Source organism: Scyliorhinus canicula, chromosome 16 (genome assembly GCF_902713615.1).
Source record: "Scyliorhinus canicula chromosome 16, sScyCan1.1, whole genome shotgun sequence".
NCBI classification, from domain to species: domain Eukaryota; kingdom Metazoa; phylum Chordata; class Chondrichthyes; order Carcharhiniformes; family Scyliorhinidae; genus Scyliorhinus; species Scyliorhinus canicula.
This window is the reverse complement of record NC_052161.1, coordinates 102,650,898-102,661,805: the sequence shown is the minus strand read 5'-3', so window position 1 is coordinate 102,661,805 and position 10,908 is coordinate 102,650,898.

The following is a 10,908-nucleotide window of genomic DNA, read 5'->3' as shown; positions in this document are numbered from 1 at the left end:
AAAATAAGGGGAAGTAGATTTAGGACTGAGTTTAGGAGGAACTTCTTCACCCAAAGGGTTGTGAATCTATGGAATTCCTTGCCCAGTGAAGCAGTTGAGGCTCCTTCATTACATGTTTTTAAGGTAAAGATAGATAGTTTTTTGAAGAATAAAGGGATTAAGGGTTATGGTGTTCAGGCCGGAAAGTGGAGCTGAGTCCACAAAAGATCAGCCATGATCTAATTGAATGGCGGAGCAGGCTCGAGGGGCCAGATGGCCTACTCCTGTTCCTAGTTCTTATGTTCTTATGTTCTTATGTTCTTAGCTCATCTGCTTCTGAAACCCTAATCCATACCTTTCGTACCTCTGGATCTGACTGGTCAAACACACTGCTGGCCGGCCTTTCGCAATTCCCCCCTCAATAACCTTGAAGTCATCAAAACTCTGCTGCCCATGTCTTAACTTATACCAAATTCCATCCCCCAGCCCCCTCCCCCCCCGATGAACTATATTGGTTCCTTATTGAGAGATGCCTCCAGTCTTAAAATTCTCACCAATGTTTTCAAATTTCTCCATGACCTTGCCCTCCGCTATCTCTGTAATCACCTCCAACCCTCTAAAATATCTGCACGCCTCTAATTCTGGCCTCTACCAATGGTGAACCATGCCTTGTGTTGCCAAGACCTTAGAACTCCCTCACCCAACCTCTCTATCTCTCCTTCTCTATTTTATCCTTTAAGATGCTCCTTAAAACATTGGCCAAACACTTGGTTTGATAATACTCCAGCAAAATGCTGTAAGACATTTTACAACACTAAAGGGGTTGTTCAGATACAAGTTATTGGTGGTGTTGTAACGTGGCCCTTTTTGTTATCGGTCTATTTTTCATAATTTGATGTGAATTGCACTCCATGGGTTAAGCTTTCTGAAGACATAGTTCCCTAAAATCAGAATCCAGGTTTGATGTTATGTATTGTTTAAACTGCTAGTAAACCCAAGATCCCAATGATGTGCAGCACAGGCATGGGCAGTTTCTTAAGGTGTCACTGAGAGATGCAACTCAGTGCGGCACCAAGAGTTTTATCTTGATCCGAATGCTGAGCAAAACAGACGGTCTTGTCTCCCGTAACTTTTAAAAATTAATTTCTTCATTCATTTAGGGGATGTGGGTGTTGCTGGTTAGGCCAGTATTTATTGCCCATCCCTAGTTGCACTTCAGAAGGTGGTGGTGGGTAGCCTTCTTGAACCGCTGCAGTCCTTGAAGTGTCGGTACACCTACTGTGCTGTGAGGGATGGAGTTCGAGGATGTTGCCCCAGCGGCAGTGAAGGAGCAGCGATATACTTCCAAGTCAGGTTGGTGAGTGACTAGGAGGGTGATCTCCTGGTGGTGTTTCCAGGTATCTTCTGCCCTTGTCCTTCTAGATGGTAGTGGCTGTGGGTTTGGAAGGTGCTGTCTAAGGAACCTTGGTGAGTTACTGCAGTGCATCTTGTAGATGGTACACATGGCTGTCACTGTTCATTGGTGGTGGAGGGTGTGAATGTTTGTGGAAGGGGGAGCAATCAAGCGGGGCTGCTTTGTCCTGGATGGTATCAAGCTTCTTAAGTGTTCTGGGAGCTGCACTCATCCAGGCAAGTGGGGAGAATTACATTACACTCCTGATGTGTGCCTTGTAGATGTTGGACAGGCTTTGGGAGGCCAGGAGATGAGTTACTCACTGTAGGATTCCTAGTCTTTGACCTGCCCTGGTAGCCACAGAATTAATGTGGCTTGTCCAGTTCAGTTGCTAATCAATGGTAACCTCCAGGATGTTGATTGTTGGGGATTCAGAGATGGTAATGCCATTGAATGTCAAGGAGCAATGGCTAGATCCTCTCTTTTAGGAGATGGTCATTGCCTGGCACTTGTGTGGCGTGAATGTAACTTGCCACTTGTCAGCCCAAGCCTGGATATTGTCTAGGTCTTGCTGCATTTGGACACGGACAGCTTCAGTATCTGAGGAGTCTATGTATAGTGCTGAACATTGTGCAGTCATCCACAAACATCCTCACTTCTGACCTTATGATGGAGCCCCAAAGATTTATATGTTTCATTGCTGTAAGCGAGGTACTATGAAATACTCTGAGGTACAAGAAATGCAACATCGATGTCAATGCCTAGGAGACCCTTGCTGAGAGAGACCTACTTGGAGGAACCTCCTGATTGAAGGGACACAATTCTTCAGGAATACCCAACAACACGAGGAGGCCCTGAAAGGAATCTAAGAAAGGAATACCAGCGATGTTGAGTCCAATGACCGATCCCACCTTCCAGAAACACCTGCCTAGTGTGCAGTCGGAGATATGGCTCTGTGAACGGGATCGTCAGCAACGCTAGGACCCACAGAACCCATGACCAGTAACATGGAGTCGATTAGATGAACAATCATGCTCATTAACGAGTGATCGTCTTAGAAGACTGAACATGTATTGACATTCTTCCCAGGCCATTGCAATGATCAGCTGCCTGACTTCAAATGAATTACACAGTGTCGAAATTGACAAGTGTGACATAGTGGATCAGGAGTAATAGCTGATTGATTTCCAAAATACGTGACCCCATTGACTCCAGAATAATGGGGGCATATTTTCAAAGGTCTCTCCACTCCCAATACAAAATCACAGTCAACAAGAATGGAGATAGGAATATTGCCAAACCTCACACTTTCAGGAATTCCGATCCCAGAAGACGACAAGGAGACGGAAATCTAAAGATGCGGTTACGTAATGTGACATTGATGCAAAGTGCTTTGGAGTGTGAGCTGATGCGCAGGTGGCAGTATAACTTTGCACCACTAGCATTGTGCATCACCCATGTAGAGTGGGGTTACATTGAAAAAAAAGCAGGAGCACAAATGCATACTGAACACCACAGTATAACTCCAGTCTTGCTGGATGCCTTACACACCCTACCAATACCGGTTTGAGACCACTCACGCAGAACGACCACAAAAAAAGAAGAGAAGGAAAAGCTTGAACAAAAACAGAAAACACTGGAAAAATCCAGCAAGTCTGGCAGCATCTGTGGAGAGAGGAAATAGAGTTAATGTTTCAAGTCCGTTTGGCTCAGAGGGGAGAGTGAGAAATGTGATGGAAAAACGTGCATTGATTCAGCCCCTTATCATGTCTTTGGGCTGTCCTTAAGCATTTTGCAACCAAAGGGTTACATGGGAGTGAAACAGAAGGTGATATTTAGCCCCTTACGTTTTTTTCCACCCTTCAATGAAATTCATTGCTGACACATGACTCCATTAATCTGCCTATGCCCCATGTAACTGGTGAACAAAATTCTATTGATTTCAGATTCAAATTTAATAATTGATCTAACATCAATTGCCAAAGTGTTCCAAACTTCTACCAACTCTTGCATGTACAGGTGTTTCCACATTTTGCCCCAAAAAGGTCTGGTTCTAATTTTAAGTCCTGGACTCCCAAATCAGCAGGAATAATTTCTCACTATCTGTCCCTCTTAATATCTTTAAAACTTCAATCAAATGACACTTAAGCCAACTAAATTCTGGGAAATATAAATGCAGCTTGTCTAATTTCTCCTTCTAATTTAACCCTTTGGAGCCTAGCCATCTTCAGTTGCTTCATCAATGACCTTCCTTCCATCGTAAGGTCAGAGGTGGGATATTCATTGATGATTGCACAGTGTTTAGCACCAGTTGTGACTCCTCAGACACTGAAGCAGTCCATGTCCAAATGCAGAAAGACCTGGACAATGTCCAGACTTGGGCTGAGAAATGCAATTAACATTCCCATCCCAAAAGTGCCAGGCAATGACCATCCCCAACAAGAGAGAATCTAATCATCACCCCTTGACATTCAATGGCATTTCCGTCTCCGGGTCCCCCACTAGCAACATTCTAGGGGTTACCGTTGACCAGAAATTGAACAAGACTAACCATATAAGGGGCTGGTTTATCACAGTGGGCTAAACAGCTGGCTTGTAATGCAGAACAAGGCCAGCAGCACGGGTTCAATTCCTGTACCGGCCTCCCCGAACAAGCGCCGGAATGTGGCGACGAGGGGCTTTTTCACAGTAACTTGATTGAAGACTACTTGTGACAATAACCGCTTATTATTTATTATTATTATATAAATGTGTGGCTAAAGAGCAGGTCTGAAGTTAGGAATTCTGTGGAGAGTTAACCTCGTGACTCCCCAAAATCTGTCCACCACCTAAAAGGCATAGGTCAGGAGTATGATGGACCACTCTCCACTTAACTGGATGAGTGCAGCTCCAACAGCACTTAAGGAGCTTGTCACCATCCAGAACAAAACAGCCTATTTGATTGGCACTCCAGCCACAAACATTCACTGCCTCCACCACCGACACACAGTAGCAGAAGTGTATACCATCTACAAGATGCACTGCAGGAACATACTAAGGTTCTTTAGGCAGCACATTCCATGTCAATGACCGCTGCCATCTAGAAGGACAAGGGCAGCAGACACATGGGAACACCACCACCTGGAAGTTCCCCTCCAAGTCACTCACCACCCTGACTTGGAAATATATCACCGTTCCTTCACTGTCACTGGGTCAAAGTGCCGGAATGCCCCCCCCCCCCCCCCCAATAGCACAGTGGGCGCATCTACGCCACATGGACTGCAGCGAATCAAGAAGACAGCTCATTATCACCTTCTCACATGGGCAATTAGGGATGGGCAATAAATGTTGGCCTAGCCAGCACCCCCCCCCCCCCCCCCCCCCCCCCCACATCCTGATCATAATTTTTTTTAAATCACTCTGGTAAATCTACATATGCACCCCCTTCAGGTCAATACATTCTTCTGCATCACTCCTGAAGTACAGTCTCTGCGAGAGAGAAAATTGAGCCAATTCTAGACGATGGATGAAATAGAAAATTTAGGAAGAGTGGATGGTACAGTGGAGGCACAGGGACTCAGACTGTTACATCAAATGGAAAGAACACTGCAAGTAGTGGGAATGACAGATGAAGTGTTATATTATAGTTGCAGTTTAAGGTATTGGAGTATGAATAAGATGCTGCACGTCAACCTGATGGATGACACGAGTAAGCTAATGGGATCACCGCCGGCTGTCAGCTCCTTCAATACGTAACATCAAACTACCAAAAGACCCAACTAGCGTCAGGGTCAAGAGTGCAGGGTTACATGAAAAAGCTTTGTCATTATTTTCACTCAAAAAGATTGAAGGGGACTGTGTGCCACCATGTCGATGTTGATAAACAATGAAAGATATTTGCTGGTCGGAATGAATGTTTAAATACATGTGTCGGCGATATAGGACCTCTGAAAATTCGGACAACCAACATTGAAATGCTCTAAATTGAACAGCATTTTGTTCACCATGGGGGAAAGCGGGAGCAAATCTCTCTGTAGATGCCAGGAGTAATTTATTGATTTTTGAACATTCTCCTCAGGAATGTAAGTTTAAAGACACTCAAAATAATATAGCATTAGTAGCTATCAGGCTAGTTTTGGCTTTGGGAGTTTCAGTTGCAGGTTCAGTTGCAGGTTCTAAGCTGCAGGACTCACAGTTAAAAATATTGACAGGCCAAAGATTTGTCTTTTAATTAATTCATGGGATTCGGGTCCCACTGACAGAACCAACATTTATTGCTCATTCACAATATCCCTTGGCAGGGTGGTGGTGAACCATCTTCTTGAACTGCCACCATCTGAGTGGTGAAAACATTCCCTCGATGCTGTTTGGAAGAGAGTTCCAGGATTTTGATCCAACAACAATGGATTTCCACGTGGAGATGGGATAAGAGTTAGAGGGGAGCTTGTAGTTTGGTGGTGGTGTACCCATGCACCCCCTGGTCTTATCCTTCTAGGTGGAAGAGGCCACGAGTATGGAAGGTGGTTTTGAAGGAGGCTTGGTGAGTTGTTGCTGTCCATTTTGTAGGTGGTACACATTGCTACCACTGGGGGTGGGGCAGTCAATGTTTGAATTGATGGATAGACAATCAATCAAGCAGGCTGCTTTGCCTTGGATGGTGCAGTGTTTCTTCAGTGGATTCATCCAGGCTGATGGAAAGTACTCCATCATGTTTGAGGCCTGTAGAGCAGCATGGTGGCCTAGTGGTTAGCACAACTGCCTCACGGCGCTGAGGACCCAGGTTCGATCCCGGCTCTGGGTCAATGTCCGTGTGGAGTTTGCACGTTCTCCCCGTGTCTTCGTGGGTTTCGCCCCCACAACCCAAAAATGTGCAGAGTAGGTGGATTGGCCATGCTAAATTGCCCCTTAATTGGAAAAAATAACTGGCTAATCTAAATTTATTTAAAAAAAAAAATGTTTGAGGCCTGTGCCTTAGACATACTTTGAGGAGTCAAGAGATGGGTCACTCATTGCAGAGTTCCTAGCCTCTGGCCTGTGCTTGTATTTATGTGGCTGGTCCAGTTCGGTGTTGTTGGGTCAATTATAATGTCCAGACTGGTAATTGTTGGGGAGTCAGTGGTTATAATGCCATTGGATGCATGGGGAACTGGTCAGATTTTTTCTTGTTGGAGATGGTCATTGCCTGAACACTGTATGGTGCAAATGTTACTCGCCACACATCAGCTCAAGCCTAAATGCATCCAGGCCTTGCTGCACGCGGGCACAGACTGCTTCAGTATCTGAGGAGTTGCAAATGGAACTGAACATGGCAATCATCCCCATTTTTGGCCTTATGATGAAAGAAAGCGAATTGATGAAGCAGCTGAAGATGGTTGGGCTGAGGAGACTGACCTGAGGGGCTCCTGCAGTGATGTCCTGGAACAGATAAGATTGGTCTCCAGAAATCACGATGTCTTCCTTTGTCCTAGATATGGTTACAACCAGTGAAGAGTTTTCCCCGATCTTATTGACTTGTTAGGGCACTTTGGCTCTACCCTCAGTCAAATGCTGCCTTGATGTAAAAAACAATCAGTCTCACCTCAGCTCTGGAATCTAGCTCCTTTTTTCCTCTTTGGACCAAGGCTGTAGTGTCAGGAGCAGATGTCTTTGGAAGAACCCAAACTGAGCACCAGTGAGCATTTTTTTGATGCACAAGTGTTGCTTGATCGCACTGTTGTTACGACACACTGGGCTAGTGCGCAGTCAATTCCAGCCCCACAGGCCCCTGAGTCCCAACACAAGTGAATTAACCAATTACTGTTTATTCATGACAGAATTAAAGATGAAATATGAAGTAATTTCAGCTGGAAGTAAGTTAACCTACTACCCCTTTTTAACTGTCCCACCCTCTACGCACACGCACACTCACACAAAGACAGACAAACACAGTGGAGTGGAAATGGGTAAAAATAATAAGAATTAAGGTGGAAGGGATAAAAGGCCTTGCTTTCGATGATGCATTCTTCTCAGCAGGCCTTCCTCCAGCATGCTGATTGAGCGAAACCACCAGTGTACTGTGGGGTGTATTTTGGGCCTAGACATAATTCTTTGGGGCTCATCTATATTCCCAAAGTAGGGTGTTTGGGACCAGAATTGGTTAAGACCATAACACTTTATTTACAGCTACGATGTATCGGGAATCTCTCCTCCTTCCAGATCGCGGCCTTGTGATGTTGCGCCATCATTCCATCAGCATCATGAACTTCAGTTGCAGCCACATTCATCCAGTACTCACAGGCAGTAGAATTTCTTCCAGAGAGACACTTTAGTCCTTATTAAACTGGGCCTTCACCTCAAAGGTCCACCTTTGAGTCTACTTCTCTCTTGTGTCTGGCATCAAGCCCAGCTTCCAGCCTGGGTTTTGACCTCAATCCTTTGCAGATTCAATAAAATGATATCCAACTTTACTGGGGAGAGAGGAGAGTTCTTCTTTCATCATTTCAGAGAGAGAAAATCAAAGATGCTCCTTCCAGCTTCAGAACCGAAAGCGAAACTAAAACAAACCAGGGAAATCATAACCAATCACCACTGGTTATAGGCAATGCCCAGCATTTCGAGCCTTTTCATGGGCAGCCAGCCAAGTCAGTCAAACTGAGTCATCACCGATCTCTCCAGCTTGAATTAAAGGCAAAGGCTGCATTAAAGTCACAGGCCCATTAAATCATTCCTGGATTAAAAATTGTAACGGCAAAAAAGATAAAAGAAAGAGAAAAATAAGGGAATAGATGGGCTTCAAACAGAAGGATCTTTACACTTATCAACAACACCCTCCATCACTTTGCACATAATCGAAGAATGCATCATCGAAAGCAAAGCCTTTTATCCTTTCCACCTTAATTCTTATTTTTCCCCCCTTTTCCACCCCTCTGTGTTTGTCTGTCTTTTTGTGTGTGTGTGTATGTGTGGACTGATGAAGTGGTAATTTATTGGATTGGATTCGTCCTGCTTTTTGCAGACAAGACATACCTGGATAAATTTCCACATTGCCAGGTATTGTAGTTGTTGCAGCTGTACTGGAACAGCTTGGCTCGGGGTACAGCTAGTTCTGGAGCTCTTGTGAGCAGGATGAACAACGGCAAGCCTCTTCAACCAATCAAGTAAAATCATTCTCAACAAGACTCATATAAACTAAACCAGGACATGAAAAACTGGAATGATAAATTAGTTTTAAATCATGTGCAGAAAGTTGAATAAGGAAAAGAAAGATCATTTTTGTTAAATCTCCAACTCTTATTTTCTTCTGAGAAATTAGACTCCACACTTGTGAAGTTTAATTTTCAAAACCCAAGGGGTTGTTCAGCAACAATTGTCATTTGTTACATGATTAGGAGCTCTTACACTACTGACTGTATCAGCCCAAAACCTTTTCATCTATATTTAGTGTGGAACTAGTGGGCAACCAAAATAAGTTCACACTTTTGATTGAATGTCTATTAGTGAGGATTCTGACAGTGCGGTAGCATGGTGGTTAGCATAAATGCTTCACAGCTCCAGGGTCCCAGGTTCGATTTCCGGCTGGGTCACTGTCTGTGTGGAGACTGCACGTCCTCCCCGTGTGTGCGTGGGTTTCCTCCGGGTGCTCCGGTTTCCTCCCACAGTCCAAAGATGTGCGGGTTAGGTGGATTGGCCATGCTAAATTCCCCGTAGTGTCCTAAAATGTAAGGTTAAGGGGGGGGGTTGTTGGGTTACGGGTATGGGGTGGATACGTGGGTTTGAGTAGGGTGATCATGGCTCGGCACAACATCGAGGGCCGAAGGGCCTGTTCTGTGCTGTACTGTTCTATGTTCTATGTTCTATGCATCTTATGGAGCAGTGGGTTATCACTGACAGCAGCTTTCTGATTTCCGTGTCTAACTGTGCACATGAGGACATCAGAAATTGATGTCCGATTTACCAAGTCAGAATGGTGGATGCTGTTAGCCTCATGGCTGGCCACTCTCGCCATTATGCTTTGAACAAAAGTAGGCCTTTTGAGTTTGGACTGGAAACAGGTCTAATTTTGGTTTGTTTCAAAACCGTAGAGAGTGAAAGGATTTGGTCAGGGAGTGTTCACAGAAGCAAAACAATTTCTCCTGTTGTCACAGTGTTGGCAAACTGGCCTCAGTTTGACAGGGACCCAACAATTGGCCTAACAATTCCGAATCGCAAAGAAATTTAGAGGCGTGATTGACTTACAGGACTTCTGAAAGGACTGCTGCTGAAATCAATAGCGTAAGTAATTACTCAATTCCATTCCATGTCTGTTTGAGCCTCTCTTTGTCCTCAGTTTTGATTTGATTCCATTATTACCGTCTTTTAATAATATCACCTTTATCCTACTTTCACTCAAAACCACCTCCTGCTGTCTCTTCTCTTTTCCTGTTTATTATATTAATAATTGCTACATGACCAGGCCAGTTCACCCTTTGCCGGCACATTTTGGATGCCACTTCAAACTATCACTCCTATTTCCACTTCTTGTACCCTATTCTTTCACTCATTATATCTTCATCTATCCGAGGCTGCTGTCTCCTGTCATCATACCTCCTTTAATTTCTCTCCCCTCAGGTCCTCTGCACTGCCAAATATCTACCTCAACCCTTCCTTATACCTCCACCTTCCAATTCTTCTGCCACTGCAGGATTCACTCCTGTCCAGCTCATCTGCAGCATATCTTTGTGTCTCGTCTGGCATTCTCCAAAGCTCCATCGAGGCACTCAATATTGCCTCGTTACCCCTGCTGGCAATCTCATGCCTGTTCAATTTAGCCATCCCGTTGGATTCTGCCGGTGGATCAGCTCCTACCATCCCTCCAGGATATTCAGCTTGTGAACAAGGCCCTTGTCATTGTTTCTTTGGGGTGTATTTTGGGCCTAGACATAATTCTTTGGGGCTTATTTATTCTCCCAAAGTAGGGTGCTTGAGACCAGAATTGGTGAAGACCATAACACTTTATTTACAGCTATGATGTACTGGGAATCTCTCCTCCCTCCAGGTCTCAGCCTTGTGATGTTTCACCATCATTCCATCAGCATCATGAACTTCTGATGTGACCCCTTTACTCTACATTTCCCCAATATCCAAATTCTCAGACTTCACAGGATTGGTCTCTAAGGTACCTTGACCAATCTCCCTAGGCTTTCTCTGATCCCTTTCTGAGGTTGAGGATATTCTGTACTCTCCCCTCTGCTGGTGTGAGCGTTCCTCTCCTGGGTGGTTGTCGACCTTTGTCTGACTTTCCTTTCTCCTTAGGTTCTGGTTGGTAGGCCCAAGGTTCTATTGCGTTTCTTTCCAAGGATATTAAGATGCTACGGTTTTTGCTTTTGGTTCCATGGTCAGGCTCAATCCTGTATGACCTTGATTGTGGAGTTATTTGTGATGATTTCACCGTCTCCCTGTTGGCCTCATACCCGTACTCTCTCCCCAGGCTTCAGCACTAGTAACTCACACGGTCTGTGCCTGTGCTTAAAATTGTAAGACTATGTGTTTCTCCTTTCATCCTGACATGGTCATTTATGGTTCCATCGGGTTTAAGTTTT